The sequence below is a fragment of the Nematolebias whitei genome, chromosome 17 (assembly GCF_014905685.2).
Source record: "Nematolebias whitei isolate Nwh7 chromosome 17, NemWhi1, whole genome shotgun sequence".
In the NCBI taxonomy this organism is placed as follows: Eukaryota; Metazoa; Chordata; class Actinopteri; order Cyprinodontiformes; family Rivulidae; genus Nematolebias; species Nematolebias whitei.
In genome coordinates this window covers 11,589,132-11,595,993 of record NC_056514.1, presented here as the reverse complement: position 1 = coordinate 11,595,993, position 6,862 = coordinate 11,589,132, and the positions used below count along the sequence as shown (strand labels likewise).

The 6,862-nt window shown below is 42.9% G+C and overlaps 1 protein-coding gene across 1 annotated transcript in view; it reads left to right on the top strand.

Annotated features, from left to right (window-relative positions):
* The window catches only part of LOC119424121 (LLGL scribble cell polarity complex component 2), a gene marked incomplete at its 5' end in the record, with an annotated part of 37,346 nt that overhangs the window by 1,392 nt on the left and 29,092 nt on the right, over positions 1 to 6,862 (top strand).

Genomic DNA, 6,862 nt, shown 5'->3' with positions numbered 1-6,862 from the left:
GCCTTGACGGAATTACTGCCACCGAACTGTTTGTATTTTAACGCCCCACGGCCATTAGGCCGGTGCGGTGGTGGATTATTAACAATATTCAAATCAACTTTTGATTGTAAACAACTGCCCATCCCAGTTTCCCGCGCCAGCTTTGAGCTGAGCATCTTTGATCTCGGACATTCACCTCCGACGTTATTTGCACTCGTCTACCGCCCACCTCGATCTAAGGACTTCATAAATGAGTTTTCTGACTTCTTGGCTGAAATCACACCGAAATATGAGCATGTTTTCATTATTGGGGACTTTAATTTGCACGTGTGCTGTCCTGAGAAGCCCTTGGTTAAGGACTTTTTAGATTTATTGGACTCATTTAATTTAACTCATCATGTAAACGGTCCCACCCAAGAGTGTGGACATACACTGGACCTTGTTTTAACTCATTATGTGACTGTTAATAATCTTGTTATTGGTGATCATGTTTTTTTAGACCACATGCCAGTCCGGTTTGAGTTCACCCTCCCCCATCTAACTCCTAAGCCGTGCATTCTTGACATAGGACCCGGACCATTAACCACTTCACTGCCGCACGTTTCACAGATGTTTATAACTCTGAAATGATAATTTAGGCCCCAGTGTTTCTCATCACCACTGAGGAGCTGACATCCCAGTTCAACTCTGTCTGCTTAAAGACTCTGGATCATGTTGCGCCTGTTAAAACTAGAAAATCAAAACTGAGAGCAGAACCTTGGCTGAGTGACGTCACCAAGGCCGTTAGGCAGCAATTTAGGAGGGCGGAACAAAAGTGGAGGAAAGACAGGCTGCAGGTCTCTTTTCAAATACTTAGAGAGTTGGCGCCGTTATCAGAAAGCAGTGAAAGCTGCTAAATCCAAATACTTCTCTGATATAATTACCTCAAACTCTCACAACCCACGTGTCCTCTTCTCCACCCTAAACTCTGTTCTCCACCTCACTGAACCATCACCTCTGGAAGCCTCGACTGAGCTGTGCAACAACTTCTTACATTTCTTTTGGAAAAAATTGCGACCACTCGGGCTCTCATTTCCCCTCCAACTCATGACCCATCCATCCCACCTCAATCTGTAGCTCCTTTTGACCATTTTGAACCCATCAATCTATCTTCTCTAGAGCAGGTCATGTGCAGCTTGAAACCTTCTGGCTCCCCCTTTGATGTGATCCCCCCTCACCTACTTAAGGAGGTGTTTCCAACTCTAGGTCCATCCATTCTTGATATAGTAAACAGTAGTTTATCCACTGGTGTGGTGCCAAAATCCTTTAAACATGCTGCTGTCCAGCCTCTCATGGAAAAAAACAAACCTTGACCCCCTCAGTCGTTTCCAACTACCGGCCTGTCTCCAAACTCCCATTTGTTTCTAAAGTACTGGAGAAAATAGTCGAGTCCCAGTTGAAGTGCTTCCTGGAGGATCACGCCATCTTAGAACTTTTCCAATCTGGCTTTAAACCTCTCCACAGCACTGAAACTTCCCTGCTGAAGGTCTTGAACGACATCTTCAGATTCACAGATACCGGTGATTCTGTGCTGCTTGTCCTGTTGGACCTCACAGCCGCCTTTGACACCATCGACCATGAGATCCTCATTGCTAGGTTAGAGCAGTGGGTGGGCGTCACAGGATCAGCCCTCAATTGGTTCAGATCTTACCTCGCTGACAGATCCTTTTGTGTCTCCATCAAGGATTTTAGTTCCGCAGAGGCAGAGCTTAAATGGGGGGTTCCGCAGGGGTCCATCCTGGGTCCCCTCCTATTTTCTTTATACCTGCTGCCGCTTGGTGCTATTTTCCGGAAACACAACATGCCCTTCCACTTCTATGCCGATGACTGTCAAATTTACTTTCCCCTAAGACACAATGGTACATGCTCTATTCAACCGCTGCTCAACTGCCTGGCTGACATCAGGGACTGGATGGCTTTAAATTTCTTGAGTTTCAATGAAAATAAGTCTGAAGTCATGTTGTTCCCTCCCAACAACACGATCACAAACCACTGTATCAACCTCTCCACTCTAACCCTGTCAGAAAAACAAAGAGTCCCTAATCTGGGCGTGATAATGGACCCTTCCCTGAAGCTTAACAATCATGTAAACATGATTGTAAAATCATGCTTCTTCCAACTGAGGCGGCTGTCTAAACTGAAGCCCATATTGTCCAAAAATAACCTGGAGACAGTAATACATGCATTCATTACATCTAGGCTTGATTACTGCAATTCGCTCCTGTTTGGTATCAGTCAGACCTCCATTGCACGACTACAACTGGTCCAGAATGCAGCAGCCCGATTTTTAACCAGTACAGGCAAAAGAGAGCACATTACACCAGTTTTGGCCTCACTGCACTGGTTACCGGTTCACTTTCAAATCCAGTTCAAAATACTCATGTATGTCTACAAATCACTGAACAGTGTCCCCCCCCCCCCCCCCATCTCTCTGATCTGCTACAACCGTATGTCCCACCACGCTCCGAGGTCAGCGGACCAGTTGCTCCTCACAGTTCCAGAAACTCGTCTTAAGTGCAGAGGTGACAAGGCCTTCTCTGTAGCAGGACCAAGACTCTGGAACGAGTTACCTCTGTTTGTCAGACAGGCCCCCTCCCTCTCGGTTTTCAAGTCCCGTTTAAAAACTCACTACTATTCAGTAGCTTTCAACACCAGATGATCTGTGTTTTGAACCTGTATGCTCCACACTGGTTTGTCGTCGTTATCTGCATCGTTTTTATGTCTATATTCTGATTTACCTCATTTTGTATTTTGCTTGGTGTGTTACCTGTTGTTTTGTCTGTACAGCACTTTGGTTGGCCTTGTAGCTGTTTTAAGTGTTTTATAAATAAAGTGGTATGGTATGGTATGATGGCGGGATGACCGGGATCGGCACCTGCAACTGGCTGTCCACGATGAGTAGCTCGGCGGGGCTGCTGGGAAGCGTGGCCATCGCTCAGGGAGTTCTGCCCAGCATTCAGGTGGTCCTGCTGCCCAGGAAACCCGCCTGGCCCAAGTGAACGGATCCATATCTGCATCAGATTTCTTCAGAGCCACTGTGGGACGAACTACAGAAAATCCTTCCTGCCCACAGCCATCAGCATGTATTACAACCCTTTAATGAAACCAGAATAATGAGTTACAACAGCACCTCCTATAAAAGTTGGAACAGGACCAGGAAACGGGTCTGAGAGGGCTACCCAGATGTCCTCTTCCTCAGAAATACTCGGTCTCCTCCTGGAAAGAAACCTTTTATCCACTGACCAGAGAGGATAAGCAATCCTTTCATTTAGTTCTGGTCTGCTCCGGGGTCTCTTCTAGTGGACTTGCCTGTAAAACCTCCATATAGATGCGTCCCATGAAGCATCCTTATAAGATACCATACCATACCATTTTATTTATAGAGCATTTAAAACAGCGACAAGGCCAACCAAAGTGCTGTACAGACAGAACAACAGGCAACACACAAAGCAATATACAAAATGAAGTAAATCAGAATATAGACATAAAAACGATGCAGATAATAAATATGACGCCTAACCAGTGTGAAGCATACAGGTTCAAGATGATGTTCAAACCACCTCAACTGACAAAATGACAAAAGCCACACTGCTCTCCCTGTATCCAAGCTTCCAACACTCTGGAGGAAACTTTTGTAGATGAACATATTCTGTGGTGTATTCATAAATTAAACGGATTCATTCATTTTTCTGGACTGAATAATGTCGTGCATTTAATTATTAAAAATGTAACATGAGACGTTAATTTTCTTTGACCCATCAAAATGAACGTGGTCATTTATTTTCAGAATCAAAATTTAACATCACACATTTACATTAATTTGGCAAAATTGAAAATAACAACAGGTTAATTAATCAGTTTACAATTAGAAGACCATACGGCGATGGTTGAAAACCTTGCTTCACAACAGACATTTCTGAAAATATCTGGAATGATTTCTAGCAAAAAGAAGAGTTTAAAGATGGAAAATGAAGTTTATCTTGAGAGAGATGGGTGAGGGAATTTGTCTGTTATAACCAGAACAACACGCTCCTTCTGGGCCCAGCTTAACCAACGGTACACTTTGCGGTTGAAGATCGACTCTTTACCTTGGCAGAGATAATTCCGACTTCGGTGTAGAGTTGCCTTCAAACGCTATCCAGCGTCTCCGTAAGGATAGTAGGGAACCGTTCGGAGTCGTGAGATCATCCAGAACAGACTTCATAGTTCCTCTGAACTTCTCTTGTTCAGCTTAGTCGCAGATGTCCTGAGCATTCTGAACTCTGCTGCTCTCGGAACCAACTCACAGCATTCTCTCAGCGTTCTCCTCAGCGTTCTTCCCAGAACTGCCGAGAACTTCTCAGAACTTCTGAGTTTCAGAACTACCGTGAACTAGGAAGTGTTGCACCTTTTAAAAGAGGTCACTTCCGGTTCATTTGAGACCTTTCTGATTGGTCGGTGGACCAACAGAGGTGTGTTTTTGTGATGTAAGAGGTTATTAAAAGTCAAGGAAAAAAGATTCAATTGTTTAAGAACAGACAGAAGATTGCTATGAAGATTCCAGACTTCGTGGAGTCAACTCTCTCATATCTGCCTGAAAAAGTTAAACATGACATTTCTTTTTCAGTAAACTTGCAGTTGACCGAAACTTGACCTTTGACCAACTTACACAACTTTTAACTTTTAACTTTTAACAACTGTTTTTATGTGTTTAAATGTTCTTGATTTTATATGTACAGCACTTTGTGGCAGCTGTTGTTGTTTTAAAGGGCTTTATAAATAAAGTATTATTATTATTATTATTAACTTGCTCATTTCAGACAGAAAATCAGACAATGCATCATTAACCTGATTTCTACTTTGAATGAGGATAAAAATCACTAATGCTGTTTCACAGCGGATTTAAAAATGATTAGTTCACTTCAACATTTAAAAATGGTTTGAACTAAACACACTTTGATTATCAAAACATTTGTAAAATAGTAATGATAATAGAAAAAGAGAGTGTTCTTTCAATTGATCAGTGCAGGACACTTAGAAAGTCTCTGGATGAACTTAATCTTGTGTTTCTGGACTCAAATCAATGAAATACAGTTCTTGTTCCAGGAAGGCCCTCAAGGCCAGATTTTGACCTGAGGCTTAGTTCACTACAGTCCCCCCTTTGGAAATCATCGCCTGTCCATGGGGATGAATTCCAACATGAACTTACGCCTTCGAATGTCCTTGAGCTTGATGTAATCCAGCAAGGAAAACAAAAGTCAAAGGATGTAATCCACAATGTTTTTGGTAATTCCATTGTGTTGATGATAATTCCATAATGTTGTTGGTAATTCCATTGTAGCAATGCTTTAACCCCTTGGAAACAGAGTCTGTAATCCATTGGAAAAAGTCATATAATCCACAACGGTAAATCCACAACGATTAATCCACAACGATTGGAGGTGTTGATTGATCAGCATACAGAGGGGTTCCCTTGGATTGAACTGAAGATGCGGCCACTGGATGAAGAGTGGAGACCAACATCAGGATTGCAGGTCTCCTCCAGCGAAGGTCGTCGCTGGGTGGATGTCCAGTCTGTGCCGTTCTGGTTCAAATGTGTCATGCAATTATGTGGTTTAAGGTGAGCTTATGAAGGGGATTTTACATAAGGCCTTAAACTATATGCACCTGGTGTGTAAGCTATTATGATTGGGAACAGCTACAGCTACCAGTTAAGGGGTGGAACATGCTGAAAAGGGTAACTATAGGGATTTATACCTATAGAAGAGTGTTCCAAACTATTTTTCCATTCCTAACTTGGTTTAAGTTAGCTTTACATGGTAACATATAGTTTGGTTCAATTGTCTGTTGTCTTTTAGACGAACGACTTGAGATTGGGTGTTTGGTTTCCCCATAAATGTTTTTGGAAGTCTATGGCGAGACTCATCAAAAAGAATTAGCTATCCCCCCGAATAGAATTGTTCGAGTAGGTTCGGCTTAAGCGTTGTGAGACCAATGTAGATTATGGTACTTAAGGTAGCATTAATCTACATTGACTCCGCAAAGATTACATTTTAACAAATGAACTGCATGTTGGCATGGTTAAAGGCCTCTTAGTCTCTAACTCAACTACACACAAAATTCATTCTTACTTGGGATGTTCAAAAACAATACCAAAAACCAATTAAACGATGTCTCAACATCGACAAAAACAGTGACTAAGCAACCAGTTAAACAACGTTTCAACATTGACAAAAGTAGTGATTAAGCAACTAGAAAACGACGTTTCGGTGCGTCACTCACTCTGAATGTCAGATTTGCTCACGTTATCGCGTCTGGTAGCATTACCCTAACTGGCGTCACCCCCCTTCGGTCATGGGAGACCGCGAACACGGGTGAGGACGTCGCTCCATGAGCTAAAGTTAGGTTGTCCTTGAGTAGTTTTAACTGTTTGCGCAGCTGAAAGAGGACTTTAAGGTCTGGATTGGAATCCAGTTCGCTTTTCGATGGAGTGTATTTGTCTGGGTCAGTCAGATACAGTATCATCGAGTTAATTGCAGGATCATCCAACTTCTGAAGTTGGGTGATGTCTGGGTCAGGTGAAAATGACTTTTCATATTTTCAAAGAACTTGGCGAAGTTTGTCTCTTTCTTCATCAGATGTCAGAGTGTCGGCTTGGGCGACCACCTGATCAATCTGTGATGAGACTGATAAGGGTTCTTGCTCTTTGGGGAGCTCCAACGAATCCTTTTCTGTGTCGTCGGACCTGTCTATGGGTAAGACACCATAGGGTTGAGGCCCTTGGTCGACATCATCGGTTGAGAAAAGAGCTATGGCCTGTGTTGGTTTTGTTAACCATACTGGCCCAGTTTCTTGACTCGGTACC